At 42.9% G+C, this 13973-nt stretch overlaps 1 protein-coding gene and 1 long non-coding RNA gene across 2 annotated transcripts in view; both read right to left on the bottom strand.

The window, feature by feature from the left end:
• The window catches only part of LOC131693758 (probable serine/threonine-protein kinase DDB_G0282963), a 137697-nt gene that overhangs the window by 16983 nt on the left and 106741 nt on the right, over positions 1-13973 (bottom strand). The gene's annotated exons all lie outside the window — the stretch shown is intronic.
• On the bottom strand, positions 11516-12248 carry LOC131693760 (uncharacterized). Its single transcript, XR_009306314.1, has 3 exons — positions 12133-12248; positions 11997-12078; positions 11516-11911 (listed from the first exon to the last, which is right to left on the bottom strand). It is a non-coding gene; the product is annotated as an uncharacterized LOC131693760 (long non-coding RNA).

Raw genomic sequence — 13973 nt, 5'->3', positions numbered from 1 at the left:
GTCGGAAGCGAGAACCCTTCGTCGTTGGGTTGGACACGACCCGATCATGACTATCGGCGGAACTCTGTCCTGTTTCCCGAAATCTCGCTCGATCTTCGTCGTCTCTATCAATGTATTTCGCGGCTCAACGATTTTCCCAGTCGACCGTACAGACGCCCGTTTGACAGATTCCCTTCCGCTTCCCAACGAATTTTTGTCGGCAATTCTCCCAAACCCATTCTCTTCTACGCTGTTACTTTCCACCGGACTGGCTTGCACTATTACACCGTCCCATGTTTCCTCACTGTTCAGACTATCATTGAGCCCAGAGTCTAGCAAGGGGACAGTTTCGCCGTCTAAAATCTGATCGATACGGATTTCCCGTCCCTCATGTTCCGTATAATCACTATCAGTCCGAACAGTCTCACATTGCTTCCAATAGGAACTATGTTCAACAATACTACCTTTCCTACTTTGCTCTGTATCCAATCGAATCGGCTCCGTGTTCAAGAACTTGCAAGACTCACGGTATTCGTCGTACTCATTCAAAGGGTAATCTAATTCGTCGGTCTCAAAATACGAAGAACCCGAATATCCTACCTCATTATCTAACTCGCTCGAGCTCTCGTAAAATGATCGAGAGGAACAATCTCGTATCTGAAGTTAACTGGTTCGCGTGTGCCGTAGCAATATTCACCATCGACTTCTGAACTGGAACAATAGCCATACTGCAAATTGTCATGTCCACAATCGTCTGGGCATTGAAAACGCCGCTTTACTCTACTGCTTATCCCTTGCCCGTCCCTGTCATTCCGACCAAATACTTCAGAAAAGTGGTTTATATGTTGTCTATCTCTCGCAATCTCGAACGATCGTCTATCCCTACTACGATCTGCAAACCGACGATTGGACAACCCATCCCTAACGAAAGTTTGATCCCAACTACTGTGTTTCGATTTGGTCAATGCACTTTCTTCATAGAAGGGCTCATCGAATGGAGTACCGTCTGTGCCATACTCGTAAGAGATGTTCGATTTCTGCTGATTGGCTTCATTCACTGCAACTGCTGCGATCTCTTTCTCTAGCTGAGATATTCGGTCTAACAATGCCTGCTCCGGACTAAGTTGGAGAGGAAACTCTTCTGCGGACCGACTAAGCGATCTGGAAAACAAAGGTTCTGACTGCGAATCGTTCGTACCTTCCCATTCTTCGAACTTTGGCCTGTCGAAAACTGCGTAAGCGTTGTGTAACGGCCCTTTGCGGTTTTCTCGAAACACGTCCCTACTCTGCCCAACTGGACCCCGTTTCCCATTAGACCTGTCTAATATTGAGCGAATGAAGTTAGTCAGCTCATTTCGCATCCTTACCGACGCATCGTCGGGTGTTTTGCTTCTAGCTACTCTCATCGAGTAATGCTTGAGGCGAGAAACAACCCTTTCATCATGACATCGATCCAACTTCCTCCCGAAAAAGTCCACTTTCACCCTAGTATAGTCGTATTCTTCGTAAATTGTATTTGGGGAAGAATATTCGCGTTTCTTTCTGGCATCGTTTCGAAAAAGTTTCCCTAAAAACTGACATTTGGCCTCCAGACCCCATTTAGTCTCCGCTATCCTACCTCGAATTACCAACTCACCCCAGCTTATTTTACGAAAATTTGGTTGAAGGAGTAAAACCAAATTTTCGTAACGGTAAACTGTTAAGAAGAAGAAATAACACGTTGAAGACTTACACATTACAAGCAATCACCATATAGTAACTTAAGATTACTATATACAAATTATTTACAAATGATCAGTTCATATATCGTACAGAAATACTGAGTGGGTCTGACATCTCTTTCGTTTCCTTGTTGGCGGTTCAAACATCAAACACTCAAGCACATACAAAATTCCCAAAATAGCATTGAATCTAAAATTTCTCAATTCAAGATCAAGCTTAACCCCATACAATACAAACATTAAACCTCAATGACACACATAACGAAACCTTAAATAACAGGTTCATTCAACCTCGGGACTACTCCAATCTAATGGAAAGGTATCCCTACGTTAAACTCACCGCACTGTTTTGCCTTTGAGAGAACCCCAATAAATTCCTTGGTCAACACTCTCAAATGGACAAAACGCATAACTCCATATCACACAATAACAGGCTCATCAGATTTCGGGACTACTCCAATTCAATGGAAAGGTATCCCTACATCCAATTTACCGCACAGTTTTGTCTTCCGAGAAAACCCCAAATATTTCTTGGTCAAAAAATCTCGAAACGACAAAACGCAATAACCTCATATCCGTATCCCTAGCAGTAACTCTAACGCCGAAATGCATCGGCCAGTGAGAAATCTGCCAAAATAATTCCCCAAGAAACTTCATCACCTCATTTCAGCTGCGTTTTCAACGCCGGAATGTTTCCGACCACATGATCACACACTGAAACAACATACCCTACATTACCCTAATCCCACTTTACATTATGTTTCTCACGCCGAAATATTTCGGCCACACAAAACTTAACGAAAGTGTAGGTAAAAAGTTGGCAGCCCTATGAAAGCTCCAAAAATATTCACTCATATCACGCACACATTGAACCACCAATACGGTCACGATAAGAAACGTCAAAACAAAAAGTAAATAGTGATCGGATTTAGGTTGCGTTTGGGCGAAGTGTTTTTTTGTTGTTAAATTTTCAGGTAATTTGTGGAGGAAAACTGTTCTGCAAACGGTGGACTACGAAAAATAGGTAACTCAATTAGTTTTATTATTATTTACTAGGTAGCTTCTATGGAGATGGACGGGTGTCGACGGCCAACCCACCCCACAGGAATATACCATACGGAAACTGGTTTTGAAGAAACCAGCGGACTTCGAGAAGGAAAGTTGGATTCCGATTGAAGGTAAGTTTTTTGAACAGAATCTAATGGTAGGTTTACTTTTTAGGAGCAACCGGACAGTGACAACCCCAAAATTTGTTTTCATCTTACCCAGGGATGACTCCAGTGACTGGCAGAATTTGCCATAAAAATTCATCCCATAATATTTCCCAAATAAACATAAATCATCTACACCAAAATAAATAACTAAACATTAAATAAATAAATATAACATGAAATAACTGAACAAATAAATAATTCACAAATAAATAATTATAAATAAATAAATTGCATGCATATAAATAACAAAATATAAACATGAAATTTTACAAAAAAAAAACATTTAATAAATCCATACTAACAATATAGATATAAGTAGCAGGTAAATTTCAATATATGTTAGCGTTAGGTACTAACATAGAGTATAAGACTCGATGTAGTTGTAAAAACACTAACATCATTTAATCCGAACGGGAATTATTTACAGAAATACGGGGGAGGGTGGGTGATTGTGATTAGCACAACACCCTATTCGTCTTAGTCTCGGCCCCGGGGAAGATATCGACTCCTCTCGACAGGCAGGCCAACCTGTTCAAATACTTTCCCTCTTGAATTTCCTTAAGAAAATACGTAACTTTCCCTCTTCCTAGTTAATACTGCCAGCTCGATTCACTCGAATTTGCTCGTCATCGACCTTACACAGGAAAGTCCTCCGAGTCTTGCACGGTCATCATCCAAGCATCCCCAGTCTTGGACTCGCGATGTGTTTCCCATTACTGGTACTCCTCTTCAACGCCACTTTGGCTCGGAGTTTCTGGTTTGGTAGATCATCGTTCAGGCTTGCGCCGTGAACTCTCTCTGACTTCTGGTCGAGGGGATAGCTATACGTGCAGTAGTAACTAGTGAGGGGGAACGAAGCTTATTTCCCGAAATCAAATTAACTGTTTCCAACCAGATTTGTAAGGCCTCTTGAGCTTTCGCAAGGATCCCCCAGTAAATTAAAGTTGTTGTGGGGGCTGCAGCTGTGCTAAGAACAGTGCAGAGCCTTACAAACGATGGAACAGTATTTTCCGCAACCAGAGCTTTCGCATCATGGTGCAATTGTCTCTACTCAACAAATGAGAGATACATAGCTCGAATTTTTTTAATTCTTTTAAGTGGGATAGAGGGAGGAATTGGGTGGGTTGAGTTTTCTGCGGTATTTGAAGTTAAGTATCTTAGGCCGCTTCCCACTCAAATCCTCAATGTCGTAGCATTGCACTCCCGTAACCCACTTTACAATAGGCAGCACAGATTTAAGTGCTAACATAACAACAAAAAGTTTTCCTTTGCCCGATTGCTCCGAATTGTTCACTGGGGCCCCTTCTTTGGTAGAGAGGTTAGCTTTTAAGCGAAGCAGATTGCTCCGGTTAACCGTTGGATTTTTCGAGATTCTCTTTGAATTATTCACTTTGAGCAATGAATTTCGAAGACGACCAAATTCACGACCGTCGGAAGCGAGAACCCTTCGTCGTTGGGTTGGACACGACCCGATCATGACTATCGGCGGAACTCTGTCCTGTTTCCCGAAATCTCGCTCGATCTTCGTCGTCTCTATCAATGTATTTCGCGGCTCAACGATTTTCCCAGTCGACCGTACAGACGCCCGTTTGACAGATTCCCTTCCGCTTCCCAACGAATTTTTGTCGGCAATTCTCCCAAACCCATTCTCTTCTACGCTGTTACTTTCCACCGGACTGGCTTGCACTATTACACCGTCCCATGTTTCCTCACTGTTCAGACTATCATTGAGCCCAGAGTCTAGCAAGGGGACAGTTTCGCCGTCTAAAATCTGATCGATACGGATTTCCCGTCCCTCATGTTCCGTATAATCACTATCAGTCCGAACAGTCTCACATTGCTTCCAATAGGAACTATGTTCAACAATACTACCTTTCCTACTTTGCTCTGTATCCAATCGAATCGGCTCCGTGTTCAAGAACTTGCAAGACTCACGGTATTCGTCGTACTCATTCAAAGGGTAATCTAATTCGTCGGTCTCAAAATACGAAGAACCCGAATATCCTACCTCATTATCTAACTCGCTCGAGCTCTCGTAAAATGATCGAGAGGAACAATCTCGTATCTGAAGGTTAACTGGTTCGCGTGTGCCGTAGCAATATTCACCATCGACTTCTGAACTGGAACAATAGCCATACTGCAAATTGTCATGTCCACAATCGTCTGGGCATTGAAAACGCCGCTTTACTCTACTGCTTATCCCTTGCCCGTCCCTGTCATTCCGACCAAATACTTCAGAAAAGTGGTTTATATGTTGTCTATCTCTCGCAATCTCGAACGATCGTCTATCCCTACTACGATCTGCAAACCGACGATTGGACAACCCATCCCTAACGAAAGTTTGATCCCAACTACTGTGTTTCGATTTGGTCAATGCACTTTCTTCATAGAAGGGCTCATCGAATGGAGTACCGTCTGTGCCATACTCGTAAGAGATGTTCGATTTCTGCTGATTGGCTTCATTCACTGCAACTGCTGCGATCTCTTTCTCTAGCTGAGATATTCGGTCTAACAATGCCTGCTCCGGACTAAGTTGGAGAGGAAACTCTTCTGCGGACCGACTAAGCGATCTGGAAAACAAAGGTTCTGACTGCGAATCGTTCGTACCTTCCCATTCTTCGAACTTTGGCCTGTCGAAAACTGCGTAAGCGTTGTGTAACGGCCCTTTGCGGTTTTCTCGAAACACGTCCCTACTCTGCCCAACTGGACCCCGTTTCCCATTAGACCTGTCTAATATTGAGCGAATGAAGTTAGTCAGCTCATTTCGCATCCTTACCGACGCATCGTCGGGTGTTTTGCTTCTAGCTACTCTCATCGAGTAATGCTTGAGGCGAGAAACAACCCTTTCATCATGACATCGATCCAACTTCCTCCCGAAAAAGTCCACTTTCACCCTAGTATAGTCGTATTCTTCGTAAATTGTATTTGGGGAAGAATATTCGCGTTTCTTTCTGGCATCGTTTCGAAAAAGTTTCCCTAAAAACTGACATTTGGCCTCCAGACCCCATTTAGTCTCCGCTATCCTACCTCGAATTACCAACTCGTAATCCACCTCATCGTTTGTCAGGTGGTACGCGTTAGGAAAATTGTTCGCCATAATGAACGTTCGATCTTCCCATGAAAATAAAATACAAATATCCGAAACACTAAACACAAACTACAACTAAAACATTCACAACACTCAAGTATCCGAACTGTACCATAAATTTAAAAATAGCGGTAGGAAAAACCCATGAAGAATAAACTTTCATATATCCAGTAATATAGCCTAGCATTTGAATTCGCAAAAGAAAGAAAAATCTTGAACCGTATCATTTACCTAAACGAAAACCTACTCCAGAAAAATTTTAACTTCCAGAAATTTCCCCATAACGTGGCCCCACGTTGGGCGCCAAAATGTAGCGCGCACGACGTTGCTACGGATTCAATCTGCCCAATCGTCCCACCTTTACGAACAAATGGATTAAGCGCCACCTCTTTCGAGGACCACTTGTCGTGCTTTAGGGTTGCCCGACCAGAAACCCAGCCTCAGGGCGGGTCGATATAGTGAAGGTTTAGAGGAACGACCTAGCAGACGCAACTGAATCGAGAGGTACTCAGTTTCATGCATCAAATTACCCGAATAGACCCAGAGAAGTTCGCCTTCCTATCCCAAAATACCTAAGAACACCACTCGTATTGTCTCCTCACTGGAAGAATACCTCAAAACCCAAATAACTAAACCGAAAAGAGACTCGAGTGGTGGGGCTAAGATTCCCAAGTAGCCCAACTTGGAGTAAATATCACCAAAAAAAACTACAAAACTACAACGACGCGAAACATGAGATACCTCTTCAAATTCGTAATCTCTATGGGAACATGGCTAACATGACGACATTAACACTAAAACATTATTTACCGGAAGAACAATTAACATGACTAATTTATTTAAGTAACTGGCATTTTCAAAAACTTAACCTAGGATTTTTCTACGGTGTTGCCTATATTATTTTGTTCCCTACTGTGTGCGGGGGAGCGATCGCTATTTCCTACCGGGCTAACGTGCCATAATGTTGCCGAACTTTAGTTTGCCGGGTGCGTGTATCGGCTAAACTTTCACCATGCGCATGGATTTTGTGGTAGGTGTACTTACAGTCTTTTTCGTTGCTTGCCCACTCACATTCGCACTACTGCGAAGACTGTCCCGATGCGGCGATGCGGTGGCGGCGATGTATCTACACCGGCGGTGATGAATCTGCGCAGGCGGCGATTAAGGATCTCCGGATGTCTTCCTGCGTACGGGATTAGATAACTGCTGGCACTGTCGGTACGCCGGACACGCTGCCAGCAACAAATTACGTACACACCGGATGGTCGTGACGTGCAGCTCAGTTGAGCAAACGATGTAAAACCGTCGCACTTCTGCCTTATTTGGTTGTAGCGACAGAATCTTCCAAACTAGCGCGTGGGTCTAGAGCGCGTCGGTGGGCGAAGGGCGGTGTGGCGGGCCGATGAATAGTGCCAATCTAAACGGTAGAATAAAAGCCGTCGCACGGCTACCGATACCGTGAACGCATTGTCTCTCTTTTTATAAGCACAATTGTAATTTACCTTTTTTGTACTTTCAGCAAACGCACACGAATTATCCGCACTTCCTACTTCTAGACTTTAACGCAACACCTAATAGCAAAAAAATTACTAAATTTTAAAGACATCTCATATTTTAACTGGACAAACCTTTCGACACACCGCGGGACAAAATCAAAAAGCAACGTCGTGCGCGCTACATTTTGGCGCCCCACGTTGGGCGCCAAAATGTAGCGCGCACGACGTTGCTACGGATTCAATCTGCCCAATCGTCCACCTTTCCGAACAAATGGCTTAAGCGCCACCTCTTTCGAGGACCACTTGTCGTGCTTTAGGGTTGCCCGACCAGAAACCCAGCCTCAGGGCGGGTCGATATAGTGAAGGTTTAGAGGAACGACCTAGCAGACGCAACTGAATCGAGAGGTACTCAGTTTCATGCATCAAATTACCCGAATAAACCCAGAGAAGTTCGCCTTCCTATCCCAAAATACCTAAGAACACCACTCGTAATCCACCTCATCGTTTGTCAGGTGGTACGCGTTAGGAAAATTGTTCGCCATAATGAACGTTCGATCTTCCCATGAAAATAAAATACAAATATCCGAAACACTAAACACAAACTACAACTAAAACATTCACAACACTCAAGTATCCGAACTGTACCAAAAATTTAAAAATAGCGGTAGGAAAAACCCATGAAAAATAAACTTTCATATATCCAGTAATGTAGCCAAGCATTTGAATTCGCAAAAGAAAGAAAAATCTTGAACCGTATCATTTACCTAAACGAAGACCTGCTCCAGAAAAAACTTTAACTTCCAGAAATTTCCCAATAACGTGGCCCCACGTTGGGCGCCAAAATGTAGCGCGCACGACGTTGCTACGGATTCAATCTGCCCAATCGTCCACCTTTCCGAACAAATGGCTTAAGCGCCACCTCTTTCGAGGACCACTTGTCGTGCTTTAGGGTTGCCCGACCAGAAACCCAGCCTCAGGGCGGGTCGATATAGTGAAGGTTTAGAGGAACGACCTAGCAGACGCAACTGAATCGAGAGGTACTCAGTTTCATGCATCAAATTACCCGAATAAACCCAGAGAAGTTCGCCTTCCTATCCCAAAATACCTAAGAACACCACTCGTATTGTCTCATCACTGGAAGAATGCCTCAAAACCCAAATAACTAAACTGAAAAGAGACTCGAGTGGTGGGGCTAAGATTCCCAAGTAGCCCACTTGGAGTAAAGATCACAAAAAACTACAAAACTAACACGACGCGAAACATGAGATACCTCTTCAAATCAGTAAACTCTATGGGAACATGACTACCACAACAGTTTTAACCTCAACATGATTTACCGAAACAACAATTAACATAATTAGGTATATTTTAATTCTCTAGCATTTTCATAAACTTAACCTAGGATTTTTCTACGGTGTTGCCTATATTCTTTCTGTTCCCTACTGTGTGCGGATGAGCGATCGCTATTTCCTATCGGGCTAACGTGCCATAATGTTGCCGAACTTTAGTTTGCCGGGTGCGTGTATCGGCTAAACTTTCACCATGCGCATGGATTTTGTGGTAGGTGTACTTACAGTCTTTTTCGTTGTTTGCCCACTCACATTCGCACTACTGCGATGACTGTCCTGATGCGGCGATGCGGTGGCGGCGATTAATCTACACCGGCGGTGATGAATCTGCGCAGGCGGCGATTAAGGATGTGCCGGATGACTTCCTGCGTACGGGATTAGATAACTGCTGGCACTGTCGGTACGCCGGACACGATGCCAGCAACAAATTACGTACACACCGGATGGTCGTGACGTGCAGCTCAGTTGAGCAAACGATGTAAAACCGTCGCACTTCTGCCTTATTTGGTTGTAGCGGCAGAATCTTCCAAACTAGCGCGTGGGTCTAGAGCGCGTCGGTGGGCGAAGGGCGGTGTGGCGGGCCGATGAATAGTGCCAATCTAAACGGTAGAATAAAAGCCGTCGCACGGCTACCGATACCGTGAACGCATTGTCTCTCTTTTTATGAGCACAATTGTAATTTACCTTTTTTGTACTTTCAGCAAACGCACACGAATTATCCGCACTTCCTACTTCTAGACTTTAACGCAACTATGGGAACATGACTACCACAACAGTTTTAACCTCAACATGATTTACCGAAACAACAATTAACATAATTAGGTATATTTTAATTCTCTAGCATTTTCATAAACTTAACCTAGGATTTTTCTACGGTGTTGCCTATATTCTTTCTGTTCCCTACTGTGTGCGGATGAGCGATCGCTATTTCCTATCGGGCTAACGTGCCATAATGTTGCCGAACTTTAGTTTGCCGGGTGCGTGTATCGGCTAAACTTTCACCATGCGCATGGATTTTGTGGTAGGTGTACTTACAGTCTTTTTCGTTGTTTGCCCACTCACATTCGCACTACTGCGATGACTGTCCTGATGCGGCGATGCGGTGGCGGCGATTAATCTACACCGGCGGTGATGAATCTGCGCAGGCGGCGATTAAGGATGTGCCGGATGACTTCCTGCGTACGGGATTAGATAACTGCTGGCACTGTCGGTACGCCGGACACGCTGCCAGCAACAAATTACGTACACACCGGATGGTCGTGACGTGCAGCTCAGTTGAGCAAACGATGTAAAACCGTCGCACTTCTGCCTTATTTGGTTGTAGCGACAGAATCTTCCAAACTAGCGCGTGGGTCTAGAGCGCGTCGGTGGGCGAAGGGCGGTGTGGCGGGCCGATGAATAGTGCCAATCTAAACGGTAGAATAAAAGCCGTCGCACGGCTACCGATACCGTGAACGCATTGTCTCTCTTTTTATGAGCACAATTGTAATTTACCTTTTTTGTACTTTCAGCAAACGCACACGAATTATCCGCACTTCCTACTTCTAGACTTTAACGCAACACCTAATAGCAAAAAAATTACTAAATTTTAAAGACATCTCATATTTTAACTGGACAAACCTTTCGACACACCGCGGGACAAAATCAAAAAACACGCACTCTAACCTCTTTCACGGTCTAGATTGAAATGGATGAGAAGCTATTCCTAAAACCCTCAGATAAACGATTTTTGGTTCTAGATACCCGGAAGTACGTAATTTTACCGAAGTAAAACTCGTACTTCGAAAAACGAACTTCTTGGACAATTGATTCTAAATCGCTATCTCATTCCCTCTCGAAACATTTGCATCATACCATTACGCGCCAATACCCTCACTTGCGTTCACATAGTTTGTACTGCTCGGGCGGTTGATAAGACAACGACAACGAGGTCCGTTCGGCGACCGAAACTCAACCACTTGCTCTAGTTTGTGCAATCGTGAGACAGATTGGGAAAGAGAAAAACGTGCGTGCGCGAGCGGATAGTACGTTTTAGCCGCCTAGTGTTCATTCTTCCTCCTACGGAATGGAAGAAGTGAACACATATTTGCAACAGGGAACTTGGGTTACCGAATTTGGAAGTTATTTTGACTTCTGATACACGTGATCGCTACAAATTGCTGCTGTGGCTTGACATGTTTCGGGAATAGTGATGTATTGTTCGACAGTGAAACTTATGCATAACATATCTATGCTCATCCTAACTCTTGGAATAAAAACTCTAATGTTGAATTTGTAGGCACAAGTAATAGGACATTTCTTTCAAAAAAAGAAAATGTCCAAATTTGCCAAAAAAACTCTTACTTGAAATTGACATGGATTATTAGAGTGACAAGGAAAAATGAACCCAGTCTATCCACCCCTGACTCGATTTCTAATCCCACCAGCAATATCTGCTATAAATTTAAGCCACATCGGACATGTCTAGCTGCCAGAAAACATGTTCGATGTTTGCATGGTTTTTTTTACAACTTGTATTTTCACCGCTAGGTGGCACCCTATGCATAAGTTTATCACTGCAAGTACAAAGAAGAAAAATAATTTTATTGTTTACAACATTGTCGAAGACTGCAAGTCAATCCAACTTCCTTGGCAGAAGTTATAAATTTTTTAATGAAATAATGTCTGAGTTAGTTTTGCATGGATACCTTTTTCTTCTAATTTATTTGACATGGCTCAATGCGTTAATACAACTGAGCCGTGGATCTTTTGTGTGTTTTAAAAGATGTAAAAATTAAAAAACAAAAAAGTTGCTGCCTGTCTGTCGGGTCTTGTTGACGCAGCTTGCTGCTGCGTGTTGAGATCCTTTTTCTTGGCGGTGATGCATTAGCTCCGTTATCCTTCGCAACTTGGAGGTTAGTCCGTCTGTCTTCTTTCGTGTTGTTCACGTTCATGTCGTCATCAGTACTGCTTTCGTACTGCTTTTCATACTGTACGAACGGGGAATGTTTTCGGCAGTGCAGTCACGTAAGAATTTGCGTCGATTCTAACTTATCTTCGCCGACGTTGGGATTTTCTTCAGGGCCTAATTTATTGCGGAAAATAACTGTTGTATTACATGTATTACACAAATAAACATAAAAACATAATGTTCGCGAAGTGCTACTCACTCGACAATATTCGACAATGTCACGGTTCGTTTTGCATACGGGAAACTGTCAGGTCTGAGAGGGTTAACATCGGGTGTTTTCACTGTGGGACATAACATAGTTTGGATTTTGGTAGCAATGAGACAGTATAACTTACGGAGTTTACTCATCGAGTTTGTCGGTCTAAAATCGATTTTAAAATCGCTCCAATTGAATAAAATAATTCCTTGAGAACTCGCACTTGGTCACTATAAGCAGTAGTAATGGTTTGAATCTATTTTGGGTGGGTATTTGTGGTGTTTACTTGTTGGAGAGCGATCGTGTTACGAGTATCGATCTCTCTCATTTTTCTAATGGAATCCAGGATGTTTGCGTAGGCACTGTTTAGGTTGTCGGTGTCTGTACGGCGGTTGACTGTGTGGGGAGTAGTCGAGATGTGACACATCTCTAAGATCGGGAGAGCACTGGATTTGAAACTGGTGTCAATAATTGTGGGGTTTTTTAGATCGAAACGGTGTTGGTGTGAGATGCAATGTTCCATGAGAGCGGTTCTCTCTTTTAGCTCTTGTATTTTATTATCGTCATATTTTTGACCATCTGCTAGTCTCTGATCTAATTTGTTTATCAGAGATTGGTGTCCGTACATACGTGTTTTTAATTGGTTTCGTGACATTCCGATATAGTATTGGTCACAGTTAAAACATGCTATTTTGTAAATAATGTTTTTCTGCATCTGAAGGAGGGGATCTTTGGCTGTGGGTAGCAGGGATTTGACTGTGTACCTGTTTTTAGGTTAGGTATGTTGCGATGTAATGTTTTCCTGATCATTTGGGTCAGTCCATGGATGAAAGGTATAGGTTTGTATATGGTTGGTTCTGACTGCGAGACTTCATTGATATTATTGTTCGGTGATTGATGTAGCAGTCGATTGATGAACTTTATGGGGTAGTCATTGCGTATGAGATGATCGGTGATGACTATATTTTGTTGATCAATGCTGCGAACAGTCCTAAGTTGACGGATCCGGTTGATGTAATTGGTGGTTAACCCGATTTTCTAATCCATCGGGTGAAATGAATTGAAATTTTAAAGTCGTCTGGATGATATTGGTTTGGCATACCAATCAGTTTTTATAGTGTTGTCATCCATTCGTATGACCAGGAGATCCAAAAATGGTAATTTTCCTGCTTGTTCGACTTCACACGTAAATTGAGTGTTTATTATAATTGTTGAAGGTGTCTAGTATTTCTTGTAATATATTTTTGTGGATGAGTAAGAAAAGGTCATCAACGTATTATCTGATATGTTCGGGAGGGATATTAGCGATTTTAATAACGGCTGAGATCAAGTTCTCCATCACTATATCTGCGAGTATGGGCGATAGGGGACTACCCATAGCTGTTCCAAACCTTTGGTGGTAGTATTGACCACGGAAGCAGAAAAAACTTGTGTCTATCAGGAATTCAACTATTTCTAGAAATAGATCCAGGTTGATGTCTGTGTGTAGCTTTATGTTGTCCCACATCATAATAATGTCGTGTATGACCAAGTCTTTAGGGATATTGGTAAACAAAGACACTACATCGAACGACACGATAAGGTGTTCGGGTGATACTTTTAGACTATTTACGTAATGACAAAACCTTATGGTCATACGTCTCCCAACCTTTGAACGGAACGGATCGTTATATTTCACATTGGTGTTCGGTGTGTAAATTTCAGTGATTCAAGGTCATCCTTTGTTCGTTCGTTAGCTGCTATTCTGCTGGTGTCGGCAGTAAATCCAGTACATTGTTTTCGCTGGTGCGGAACAATCGACGTTGTTTGCAGATAAGTTTTGCTTTATTTTATTTTTATCCTCGTTTGCTTTCTTTCCTTTTCCCTACTTTTACTCTACCTTGTAATCAAATAATAAGACACATTCCCGTTTATATAACGCTCTGCCCTCGTGCTTAAATGGCCGAGGGCGAAATACCATCTGATGTAATCATTTAAGTC

This window comes from Topomyia yanbarensis, chromosome 3 (genome assembly GCF_030247195.1).
Source record: "Topomyia yanbarensis strain Yona2022 chromosome 3, ASM3024719v1, whole genome shotgun sequence".
Taxonomy (NCBI): domain Eukaryota; kingdom Metazoa; phylum Arthropoda; class Insecta; order Diptera; family Culicidae; genus Topomyia; species Topomyia yanbarensis.
Note: the sequence above shows the minus strand (reverse complement) of the source record. Positions and strands in the feature narration are given on the sequence as shown.